At 36.7% G+C, this 13,686-nt stretch overlaps 1 pseudogene; it reads right to left on the bottom strand.

The window, feature by feature from the left end:
• LOC114508448 overlaps positions 1–5,699 on the bottom strand; it is a 62,132-nt pseudogene extending 56,433 nt beyond the window's left edge.
• Between the last annotated feature and the right edge of the window lie 7,987 nt (positions 5,700–13,686).

Genomic DNA, 13,686 nt, shown 5'->3' with positions numbered 1-13,686 from the left:
AAAATATTAAAGTCTTTTAAGATACCCACAGATGCCCACAGTCCTTCCTTCTCCCTCTGTCCTTATCTGGGGTACCATATCTCAGGAAAAGTTGCAGTCCATGATTCAGGCTCCCAGCACCATCAGCTGTGTCACCTCCAGGATCTCCAATTAATCCAAAGCCATGTGGCACCTTCTCATGGTCTGTTGGTAAAAGTCCTTTCTCCTTTTCTTCCAGGCAAAGTCTCTCCTGCTTCCTAAGCCACGTGGCCAAACGGAGCACCCTAAAGCCATGGGGTCCTCACTCTCTCCAAAGCCTCAGGGGTCCCCCCCCATTAAAGCTGTGGGGGGTCCCCACTCTGGCAAAGCCACGTAGTTCTCTCCCGGCAAAGCCACAGGGCAGTTCTCTGCTAAAGCCACATGATTTGCTCTACCACATGGTGATTCTCCCTCACATGGCTGTGAGACTCCCACTCTGGCCAAAGCTGTATGATTCTCCTTCCCATGGCCTCTCGTCTGGATTTAAATCCCTACACCAATCTTCCTCTGCAGCCCCATTTCCGACTCCTCCCACAATCGGCTACACCTGCCAGCATTCCCCTATCCTTCCAGCTTTACTGGGCTACCATTGTGAGTCTGGGCAGGTGTAGCCCCGTGGCAAGGAGCCAATCAACTCCAAGCTCTCACGCAGGTGCTGTAACCAAGGGGAGTTGCTTCCCAGTAACATCCAGGATGGAAGTCACTTCCATCTCCCCTGCTCAAAGCATGGCCACAGATATTTAACATATCTATGTAACCAGTTAAAGGTTATGGATATGTTAAGTGACCATGCCAGAGGTTAGCTGCAAAGCTGTTGCTATGCAAAACAGCTGTCCATCCCTCCAGCCCACACCTGTGGGGGGAAGGGGTGAGAACATCCTATATATCTTTCTAATATTTCCTGAACACACTGAGTTCTGGACCCCATTCCAAATCCCTATTTGGGGCCCCCCTCTTTCCTGCATCCTGTTACATAATATTAAGTGGCACATAATATTATACTGAATACCAAAACACTTCATTTTAAAATATATTGTCCTTGTGACTTATTCCTTGACCAATGGATTCTTATTAAAGGTTTATCTAATTTCAAACTATTTGGGGTTTTCCTAGATATCTGATTATAATAGATCTGTAATTTAATATATTTATAATTAGAGCACATATGTGTATGTTTATAATTTTTATTTCATTTTATATTTTAAATGTTTTATTTATTTATTTTTAAAGGGAGGAAAAGGGAGGGAGAAAGAGAAGGACAGAAACATCAATGTGTGGTTGCTTCTTGCATGTCCCCACTGGGGACCTTTCCTGCAACCCAGGCATGTGCTCTGACTGGGAATCAAAGCAGCAACCTGTGCGTTCCCAAGCCAGCAGTCAATCCACTAAGCCACATCAGCCAGGGCAATATATTTATAGTTTTTTAAAAAATATTAAAAAGTATTGATCCAGTATATTGTCTTTCTTTGTGAGTTTTCCACATGCAGTTGAATCATCTTAAGTAGATGTTATAGTGTTTTTAAACTTTCATAACAATTTTTTCTTTAAGCCATCACTGTGGAGAATATGCAAAATTATGGTGTATTTGTTTTCTAGCGCTGCCAAAACAAATTACCATAATCTGGGTGGCTTACAAAGCAACAGGAAAGATTGTCTTATAGTTCTGGAAACTAGCAGTCCAATATCCATGTATCAGCAGGATTTGTTCATTTGGGAGGTTTTGAAGGAGAATTTGCCCCATTCCTCACTCCAAACATCTGGTAGTTGCTGGAAATCCTTGGTATTTTCTTGGCTTCCAAATTCATCATTCTACTCTCCGCCTCTGTCTTACATGCTGTTCCCCCCTGTGTTCTGTGTCTTCACATGGTCTTACTTTTGTGCCTGCTGTGTCTAAATATCCCTCTTCTTATAAGAACACTAGTCTTTAGATTAGGTGTCACTCAGATCCCTGATAACCTGTTTCAACTTGTTTACAGCAGCCAAAATCTTATTTCCAAATAAGGTCACATTTGTGGGTACCTAGTACTACAACGCAATATGTCTTTTGTGAGGACACAATTCAAATCACAAAATATGGTTATTATTTATACTAGCTTGGAAATGAATTCTAACAAGTACAATGCTTTAAAAATACCTGTGTGATAACAGGTCTTTGAAATTCTTTGTGCTTTGCTGTGTAGCCTACAATGCTGTGATTTTTTTGTAAATATCATATTCAAAAGAAAATAGAATATAAAATTAAAAGTTGCTTTCTATTGATAACTGCAGGGTTTCTGTAAGTTAAATGAAGTTGACTTATTATGATGTTGAAATCTTTATTATGACTGTATTTATGTTTGGTTGATCTATCAAAAATGAGAAAGGTATGTTTAAAGCTTTCAATATGATGAAAATTGGCCCACTTCTAAGTGGAGTTATATCTCTCTTTACCATAGGTTATTTGCATATGAATACACACACATAAATACTGCCTTTACATCTACATGTGTGAATGTATATCCTAAAAATTATATACTTCAGCATTTTGTAGTGACTTCCTCCATCTTACTAAAGCCTTTTATCACCATTATATCTGATATTAAATCCAGATACTTGAAATACTTGAAGTTAATGAAAATACCAAATCATTACCCTACTATTTTATTCTGAAGCTTTTTATAAACTTATGTTTTAGTAACTCTACTTCTAAATAAAGTATTGTTGAATATCCCCTTTATATTCTTACTAATTAATTAGTCCTTATGTTATAATTTCCTTAGAGTTCATTTTATTTTGTATCTTATAACCATCCCATCTTTTGTATGCTACTTTTCTTTTTCATTTTTAAAATTTATTTTTTTTCTTTCAGCTGGTTTGGATATTAAATTGACATCCTGATATTTACTTAAAGGCTTCCTTTAAAATGTTACCATGACATTTAACAAAAAGCACACTCATTATCTTAATCTTCATCCTCAAAAAATGCATTTCATATCAATTATCATCGACTCACCTGCATGTTATCCTCAGCATTTTATATTGCACTTTCCCCAAATATGTAGTAGACAGCGTCATCCTCCTCCTCCTCATTGTCATCATATCATTATGTAGAAATAGGCTTTCATTTATTCAAATTTACCCACATATTTAAAGATTGTTTGCATTTTTTTTTAATTTTAGCTTTTATACCTGACACATTTTTTCCAGCATTATTTTCTCTCTTTCTGAGTATATCTCATGGAATTATGCTGGTTAATTGTATTTTTATGTCAGTATTTTTTTTTCACAAATAATGTTATAAGAATGCGGTTGCTGGTATAGATTGTATTGTTCATTTATTCTCAGTTCTTCCTGCTATGCTGTCTAGTGGTTCTATTAATTGCTGAAATGGTCATGCTGAAGTTAACAAGTATATGTGTGGATTTGCCTACATATCTCTTGTAGCTGTATCTTTTTTTGTTTAATATGTGTTGAGGCTTGTTTAAAGTTTACACATTTAGGATCATTAGGTTGTACTGATGAACTGACAATTTTCTCAATATGTAATGTTGTTACAGAACAAACAAGGGGGACCTGGGACGATATACTATTACTGAAAGAAGCTCCCAGGTCCATTATGTCCGGCGCCAGAGGAAAGACGTCTCTCAATGCCAGAGATTCCTGAAAAGGGAATGTTTATTTAATGCCATACAAACTTAAAGTAGTGACCTAATGTCTTCATCAAAAAATCCTAAAATCTCTTAAAATACCCACAAACAGATGTAGTCCTTCCTTCCCCCTTTGCCCAGTCCAGAGTACCGTATCTCTGGGAAGGAAATAGAAGTCCATGGCTCAGGCAGTCCTCTGGTTATTCCCAGTTAATACTCCATCTTGACTGGGAGACCTCCCTGGGTTCCTGGCACCCTCAGCTGTGTCGCCAGGATCTCTGCTAAAACTGGGTGGTGGTTCCCCCTTCTAAAGCTGCGGGGGTCCCCACTCTGGCAAAGGCACGTGGTCGTCTCTCTCAGGGCCATGTGGTTCTCCCTCCAAGCTGGTGTGGAGGGTCACCACTCTGCCAAAGCTGAGTGGCAATTCTCTGCTAAAGCCACATGGTGATTCTCTCTCACAGGGCTGCGGGAGTTTCCACTCTGCCAAAGCTGAGTGGTTTTCTTCTCAATAACTGTGATCCTCTCTGCACTGCCATAGCCACATGGCTCTCCCCCCAATGGCAGCCATGTCTGGGTTTAAATCCCCGGGCCAATCTTCCTCTGCAGCCCCATTTCTGACTCCTCCTACAGTTGGCTATACGTGCCAGCACTCCCATATCCTTCCAGCCTCACTGGGCTGCCATTGTGAGTCTGGGCAGGCATAGCCCCATGTCATGGAGCCAATCTTCTCCAAGCTCTCACTTAGGCGCTGTAACTAGGGGGACCTGCCCCCCAGTTACGTCTTGGTGGGGAAGTTACTTCCATCCCCCTGGCTCAAAGCATGGCCACAGCTATTTAACATATCTATGTAACCAGTCAAAGGCTATAGATATGTTAAATGACCATGCCAGAGGGTAGCTGCAAGGCTGTTGCTATGTGAAACAGCTCTCAATGGCCCTGCTCCATATTTCCCTTCCCCCAACCCACACCTGGGGGGGAGGCGGTTGAGGACAACCTAAAATCTCCTGGACACCTTGAGTTCTGGGCCCCATTTCAAATGCCCACTTGGGGTCCCCCCTTTTGCTGCACCCTATAACAATGTCTCTTTTTATCTCTAATATATATACATTTATTCTGAAATCTACTTCATTTAATATCTGTAGTTAACCTATTTTTTTAAGTGGCACCTGGATAATGTATTCTTTTTTATATTTCTGTTTTTGATATAATTATACCATTGTATTTGAAATGTGTTTTTAGCAGATAAGATATAGCTGGGTCATATTTTTAAATCCACTTTGCTATACTCTATTATTTAACTGCTGTATATATCCCATTTACATTCAGTGCAATTATTAATGTGCTTGGACACAAATCTATCATTTTATTAATTGTTTTTGTTTGTTATGGTTCTCATCTCTGTTTTCCCTTTATTACCTTCCTACCAGTTACTTGAATTTTTATTGTAGAATTCATCTGGATTTCTTATAGTATTTTTGACTATATTTTATATAGTTTTCTTAGTGATTCCTCTGGTTATTAAAATATACAAATGTAACCTATCACAATCTACTGATATAAACATTTTACCACTTAGAGTGAAGTGTAGAAACCTAATTTACATTGATTTTCCTTTATCATTCGTGTTTTCAAGATGCAATCACCTTAAGTGTTTCCTCTGTCTCTGATACAGGCTTCCTTAGTAACAGTTCGTCTGTTGAGGTGTAATATGCTCGGTAAATGAGCATTTTCAGCTCTCTGCTGGTTCCAGGTGACTCCCCCGCCCTCCCCCGCACTGATTCACATTGCCTGGCTGCACATGGGTAGAGTGGAAGTTCTCTGGTCTTGCTGACACTTTTCCAAAAACAGTACAAAGTGAGCTACTGACACGCACTGAACAAACACATTGCCTTCGAATGGATATGAGATGAGCTTGCCGCCGGATCTCACTGACACCAGCGAAGATGACTCAGAACTGCCAGCTGCGGCGCTGTGCGCAGGCAGGCGGGCCTGCGGCTGGGCGCCACAGAAACGGGGAGGAGGTGAGTCGTTGCCTAGCCCTGACTCCTTTTCCATGTTCAGTTTCACTGATACAGAATGTAAAAGAATAAACATTTACAGAGAAAACCTCAGAGACAGTCTTTAAGTCTTACAGCCTACTGATAATAGTTCTTCTACTTGACACTGTAAGAAAGGTAGGTTAAAAGAAAATCGAAAAATTGTACTTCATTAAAATTTAAAACTTTTTACCTGTAAAAGACCTTGTGAAGAGGATGGAAAGACAATTGTAGACTAGGAGAAAACATTTGCAATCCGTATAGCCAATGAAAGGTTTCTATTTAAAATACCTAAAAGCATGTCAAAACTCAGCAAAAATAAATAAATAAATAATAAATAAAAACACACCAAATATAGTCCAATTAAAAAATAGGCAAAAGACATGAATGACATTTCACCTAAATGACATATAAATGACAAATGAGCATGTGTAAAGATATTCAATATCATTAGCAATTCTGAGAATGAAAATTAAATCACAGTGAGATATCATTACACACCTGTCAGAATGAGTGGAATAAGAAATAACATAGCACCAAATGCTGGTAAGGATGCAGAGAAACTGGGTCACTCCTGCATTGCCTGTCAGAATGTCATATGCAGCCATGGCAGCAGATCTCACCAGGGAAGAGAATATAACATTTATAAGGGTTTTATGGAATTTCGTTTTGATGACCTTCATGTTAGAAAATGAACAAACTGAATGACACAGAACAGTCAATGAGAATGCAGAAATACTGGGATGGTATAATTTCAGAAGGAAAAACAAAAAAAGTGTCTTAGGAATGTAAGTGCAACTTTTAAATGGTTAATGTATACAAGAAATTAAAATTTAAAAGTATGTGATATAAGTTGGTTATATCATTGTATAAGATATTAATAACAAGAAAGATTTTGTTATGATGAGGGTGGATTCAAGAATCATTGAACACTGATAAAATTCAGAAATCAAATAATCCAAACTTTTAAAATAATTATCTGTATGAAGGTATATTCTATGTGTAATGATTGTGACTAGAATGAAAAGTACAGTAAAGACACTTTTGATTGTTAGTCATTTTGAGGTTCTGTCTTTTGCTTTAAATGGCTAAAGAGTCCTTAAAATATGAAACTGTTTTTGAGAAGGAGCAGGAAGAAGAAATAAATACAGAAAAGGGAGTATATCTTACATTTGAATACGATGGAAAAGAAAAACAAGGAAAGGAGAAAGGTGGGTTTACACATGTAGTGGTAGGATGAAAAGTGAGTCTTTCTCTTAATGGTATATATATTTTTAAAACTAAAAGGTGAGGCTATTCACTGAGAGTAAACATGAAGGAAAAAACAAAGAATTTGTGATGGGTTGAGAGGGTAGGATCTCAGAGTTACTATCATAACTAGCATCGCATTGACGTTTTAAGTGAATAGTTAAGAACAACCTTGATACATAGAGGCACTTGCAGTTGTCAAGAATAGTGAAGTGTATGAGGTTTTTACTCTGCTTTCTCACTGAGACTTTAGCCTGCCACATTTTCAGAATTGACAGTAAACACCTGTAAACTTGGGTCGGAGACAAGGCAGTTTATTAGTCACCGTTCAGCAGCAGTCAGAGTTTCTGTATTTGTGCCTGTTCTTACACGTCCCAGTTCCACATGGTAAGGCAAAGAGTAGCACCCGATGCCTGATGCCTGCACACTCAGTGGTTTGAATTAAAGGAGAAGCTGTGTGCCTTGGGAAAATGACTCTTTTATAATAGGTAGTTAATCAGCCTCACATTTTCACAGAATGTGTTAATTTTTATTATACTGGATCACCTAAGACCAGCTCTGGTCAGAGTGAGACTCCATTTCCAGTCTAATGCTGTTAGTTATGTAATTATCATTTTAAAAACAGTTTAGAACGAAGTCACTGCCTCGACTCAAAAGGCGCACAAACCTTGAGAGAAAATGCCCGAGACTCGGTGCAGGAACATCCGTGTTTTTGGCCTACCCTCTGCTCTGCATGGTCAAAGCTCATCTAAATTCACACCTCAAATGAGTGTTTCTCTGTGTGTAAATTATACTGCAATGAAACGAATGGTGAAAGCACTTGACAAAGATTACTTCTGAGGATTAGGTGCAGAGAATTTTAGAGCCATTTCCTAAAGTTTAGGGTCAAGACACAGAATGAAAAAATGTGTATGTGTGTGTGTGTGTGTGTGTGTGTGTGTGTATGATGTACTATATATAATTTTCTTCACATGTTTTGTGGTGATGCTGGAGTAAACAAGCCAACTGCTCATACGACCACTCAGAGGCCACGACAAATGCATGGTCTGGAAAGAGGGTTAGGGCTTGTTTCATTTCAACAATTCAAAATACAAAAATTGGTTTTGTAGCAAAGCCGAAATGTTTTATTTGCATTGCATTTTGACTGAGATATATTTTATTTCACTGAAGGAACAAATTTATAGTTAAGTACATGAATGCATGGTTATGTGTTTCATTATTTCATTTAATAATAAAATATATTATCATTGAATGAGAAGATAAGAACTTCTTTTTCCAAATTCATGATTTGAAGTTCTTTATTGCACAATATGTATAAGTTGAAGTTTTTTTATTCTAAAATTTACACTTGTTTTTTAATTCAATTTGTATTCATATCTCCACAGTGTTTTTTCCTTTTAATTTTATGTACTAGAAAGAAAATTACATACCCTTGAAGTTAAAGAGTTTGCATAACATTTGAGAAAACTGAGAAAGCATCTTCAGAACATAATTTTTATTTCAGGACATAAATCCTGTTTATTGCATGATCTTAGCCATCTAGAACGTGCATATTCACGGAACTTATCAGGGAAACAAACACGTGTCAATACAAACAATGGGGATTTATGGTGATGAGATGATATCTGACTATCCCCCTTTTTTTTTCCATAAGTTATTATGTGATTTTGCTTTATTTCTTCTGTTTTACCATTTTTATTGCTGTTCAAGTACAGTTGTCTCCACCACCATACCCCCTACCCCTCCACCCCCACCTCCCACCCTCGATCCTACCCCCTTTGTCTTTGTCCATGCGTCCTTTATGCATGTTCCTTGGTGGTCCTTCCCATATTTTTCCCACTATCCCCCTCCCCTCTGATTACTGTCAGTTCATTCTTTATTTCATTGACATATTTTTTCATTTACATATAACTTAAAATATACATTATATAACATGTGAAATATATAATATATTTTCCTATTTTTAATATTGGATATGGGTAGAATTAGACACTATATCTTTTGTAGAGCTTATGTCTCAGTAACATTAAACAAATATTTGAAGGGAGTAAAACCCACGTAGCATTTAATTTTGTGACTATATGAACTGCATACATAGATTTGATAAAAACTTATTGTAAGCAAAGCTTACATTATATAAGCATTGACATTTGCTTATATAATGTCAATATTTTGACTACTTTGAAGTTTGAATAAATATGATGAAATTTATTAACATTTTCACACAAAATATCCTCAAGACTATATTTGCATATACTATTATGTAATATATTTAATGTATAAAATTAAAATAAGACATTTAGAATATAAATGTATGTGATTATTTGTCTACAATTCTAGACAATATTACTTTAAATATTTGTCCGGTACACCTTTTTAGGAGAGTTTTAAAAGCTAAGACATTCAGTTAAGAGTTATGCACATAACTAATAAAAGTGTTCATTTAATAATATGCTGACAAAAATTAAATCATAAAAAGAGTTGGCAGAAAAACAGCTTTGGTAGGAAATTTCACTCTGAGGAAAACATTCCCATATGTTTCACTAAAGTTGCTGCACTTAACATTTCTCTGCTTCCATGACTTAACTATGAGATGGCATGTCGGCATGTGCACCTACACTGCACTGAAGGCAGTCATTTCCTGTACTCTGCTTGCATCAGAGCTAGTGTTTTAAGCATGTGGATGCACGCAGTGTAATTCATGAGATCGAATCTTCTTAATACAATGAAATAAAATAATATAAAAGTTACTGTATTATGGGAAAATAAACATTTTTATCTATAACTAAAATGAAATCACTCAAGGATCACTAGAAATCAGCAGAGTAGGCTATTTTTTCTAGTTGTTGTATTTGAAGTACAACCATAAAACAGGCTTGCTTGCCAAAGGATTCCCAGTTGAGGTTTTCCACAAAGATGCATCACATTTTTCCGGATTCTACCCACTAGTGAACCTTTGCTTCTAAGCATGTGGTACTTCTACAGTATTTTTTATGCAGACAATTTAATACGTGTCATGAATGAAAAAAATGAAGGAACCTGTGGCTGTTAGTATTAAAGCCTTAATCTGGCTTTTATATTTCAGTAAAGTTAATAACTATTATTACTTATAATTATTATTATTTATTTGGATTAGACAAGATCACTAGGTGAAAGGGACCAATTGTTGTGATTTAATCCCTACAATTACAGTGGATATGGTTACTGCAATGGGTAAATGATTCAAAGGAGCGGAAAATATCCTCTGATTCACAGAGATGCCCAGTGCTGGCTAATTGATCATGGTGTCTGAGGAACTGAAGCGGAAGCTAGTCTATGGAAGCCCTGTCTGGTATTCACAAGCAGAAAATCCCTAGGTCTGAGGAAAACAAGTCTCACTTTATTTAACAGAGCAGAGAGCTACAGGCTCCATTACCAGACAAACCAGTTCACAGATCCAAAGCCTCTTAAAGGGAAGGCTATGGCTCCTTGAGACAAGAACCTTCTACACCACCAATAATGTATACTGTCTTTTTTCAGGATTTTAGAAATGTCCTTGCAGCCATCTTCTAAGATGGCATCTTACTCTGTACATTGGGGAAGGAAAAATAATGAGCTCTTTGGAGATTTCTGGACAAGGACTCTGAACTGACACTAATTATGGAGATCTAATGGTTAATGGTCCACATGTCAGCATAGCATCTTTTAGCGAACAGATGATTGAGACATTTTTCACTCAGGTCTCTCTTATACTGGAATTATGGGACCTTAGCACTCACCTGTGGTATTTCTGCAGGTACAAAATGCCTACTTGAAATAGACATCCTTCACAACTGGCAGAATCCACACGTTGGTCCTCTGGGCCATGGAAGGAAAGCTTTATGCAGGGCCAGGACCAGAGTAAGGCACATAAGAGGCCCAAGGCACAGTATTTAAGGAGAAATATGCATCACTCAGAGTGGGTGTCTCCCTAAAATTTGTCTTTAAGCATCTTGTGTGCCTCACTCTCGTCCCAGGAAAGGCTAGATGACAGCCATTAGAACTGCTTCTACTCAGGAAACAGGTAAGCCAAAAGTAATATAAGTTTATTGGAAGGATTATGGAGGTAAATGTCACCATCAAGAATTTGTTAGAGGAAGAATTGCTGAGTCCTATCACATTCTGATTCAACTCACCCATTTTGGCCTCTGCAGAAGACAACTGGAAAATGACAGTGACTTATTGTGAACTTCATCAGGCGAGATTCCAATGGAAGTTGCTGCTCCAGGTGCGGTTCCATTGTTGGAGCAAATCAGTGAATGTAATGAAACTTGCTCATTGACCCGGGGAATGCTTTTTCTCTATCCCTCTTTGAAAAGGCCACCAGCAGCGGTTCACGTTCAACTGGCAAGGCCAGCAGCACATGTTTACTGTCCTGCCTTAGCAGAATGTCAGGTCCCCAGCTCTAGGGTGTGATCTAGTTTTCTGATATCTCAAACACATTTCCTTTCACAGAATAATAGTCTGGTTCATTACTTTTATGATGTTAACATGATTTGACCTGGTGGGCAGGAAGCAGATAGCATTTTACATATGTTGTTAAAACAATTCTGTGCCATAGGGTGGGAAATAAGTTCCAGGAAAGCAAATTATTGCATATTTATTTTCTTTCTATAATCAAATTCTGTTTCTTCTTGTGACATTTTTATTAAATTGTTTCACTAGGATTTCCCCACTAATTTTAAATTTTCAAAATGACTTATACAAAGTAGTTCATAATATAATCTTTGATCTCTTAATACATCTAGAATTACCATTTCTTTGCTCTTAAATCTTCCTGCACTTAGTTAATTTTTCAATCAGAAGGAAAATATTCAATGTATATAGGATTTGAGGTGGATGGTAATATGTTTTACTACTTCAATAACATCATTTACTATATTTTAATTCCATGATTGCTTTTGAAAAGTTAAATGTCAGTCTTATTGTTGCTCCTTTGTAAGTAATGAATCTTTTTCTCAGGCATCTTTTAGCATTTTATCTTGGCTTTGATTTTCAGTAGTTATATTGAACATTAAGAGAAATTTTCTTTGTGTTTGTTTTATTTGTGGTGGGGTCAGAGCGCATTTTTTTTGAAATCTCTGAGTTACGATATCTCATCAGTTTTTATTACACTTCAGTTATTTCCTCAAATACTCTTTCTACCCCCATTCTTTTTTATCTCTTCTCCTGGGACTGCAATGGACGCATAACAGGGTTTGCCCCATGCTTTATATACCTTTTAAGGACTTCTCCCTTGTTTTTTCCTCCTTGCTTTAGTCTACCTACCTATTTTCCTGTCAACTAAGCAGCTGTTTAAAATATTTTGTTCTTGCATTTTGATTAAGTTATTGTTTAATTTCTAGAATTTACAAGATTTTTGTTTGATTTCGTATTAACCTTGTACTCGGTTTCTAGAATTGTTTTCTTCTATCTAAATATTTGTCATCATTATTTTAAAGTCCATTTCTGATAACTCTTAGACCCAGTTCCTATATGACTCTGGTGATATTGTCTACTTGGGAGATATTGGTCCCTGAAAAATTTGCATGAAATAACAGATATTTCTCATGAGAAATTATAGAAGCTCAAGATCTATCCTCCTTATGGTAACAACTAACCCTGTGCTCTAACAACCTTATAAAATAATAGTCAGATATTCTCAGTTCAGAGGTTAGCCCTTAGTGCATTTCAATTTTTTTAAGACCAGTGTTCTTGTTTTTTTGTTGTTGTTGTTGTTGGCCTCCACTGATATGTTATAATCCTCTAGGAGTCTCAATAGATAATTTATGGTTTTTGTCGCTGTCCTTCCTTTTAGAGATTCCTATGTTCCAATTTTCTTTCTCCAGCAGTGTGAGATTTCCAATAACTCTTCTAAACTTTCTTATAAGTTTCTTAACCACTCTTCCTTGGAAGATTATAGATGCAGAAGTGTTTACACATTAAAGAGGCAAATAACAGACAGTCCACTACTATGTACCGACTTTTTTTTCTCTAGAACATTAGGTCATGAAGCCTTTGCTGCCTTTGCTGGAACAGAGTCCATTTTGTTTAACTTTATTATCTCATGAGTTTTCTCTGTCATTCTGTGATAAAATGGCCCTGAATTTATACCATAAATGTATCATATAACTATGAATCAATGTGATGGAATGGGGAAGAAGTTGCATGATGAAACTAAGTGAAAATAGTAGGATTGTTTGAGAGACCTTGATTAACTAGGTGTCCTATTTACAATTCCATCTGGAAATGACTCAGTTAGGCAATCTATTTGTTGACTAGTCACTTAAAATTTGAGGAGGCTAAAATTCTCTTTTTATTTGCAATATCTTTGCAATGAGGTCTGCTTCTCATTGAATTATTCCTTTAAGCTTTTAGGACATAGATATCATTAAATTCTTTTACTGACAATGTTAAAGCAAAAAATTCTCTACCAGCAATATCATATTAGTGATTAGCAGTACAATTTACATATCAAGTTGGAAATCTAATTAAAAAGCAAAAACATAAAAAACATTTTTATTACGTAGGAATGAGTGAGTCTGACAAGTATGAACTCAGTTAGGTAACCTAAAGCTTATTTTGGAATGTTTTCAGTATTTTGTTGTCTTGACATATTTTTACCTTATTCTTGAAACTCAAAAATTAGCTTTAAAATAATAGAAAGAAGCAGACAGAAATGCTGAACTTTGTGCTGAAGATGTTTTTGATGTCCAAGTCATACCCTGCTTCCAAAAAACCAGTGCTATCTGTAATTAAAG

The sequence above is a fragment of the Phyllostomus discolor genome, chromosome 11, assembly GCF_004126475.2.
Source record: "Phyllostomus discolor isolate MPI-MPIP mPhyDis1 chromosome 11, mPhyDis1.pri.v3, whole genome shotgun sequence".
In the NCBI taxonomy this organism is placed as follows: Eukaryota; Metazoa; Chordata; class Mammalia; order Chiroptera; family Phyllostomidae; genus Phyllostomus; species Phyllostomus discolor.
Note: the sequence above shows the minus strand (reverse complement) of the source record. Positions and strands in the feature narration are given on the sequence as shown.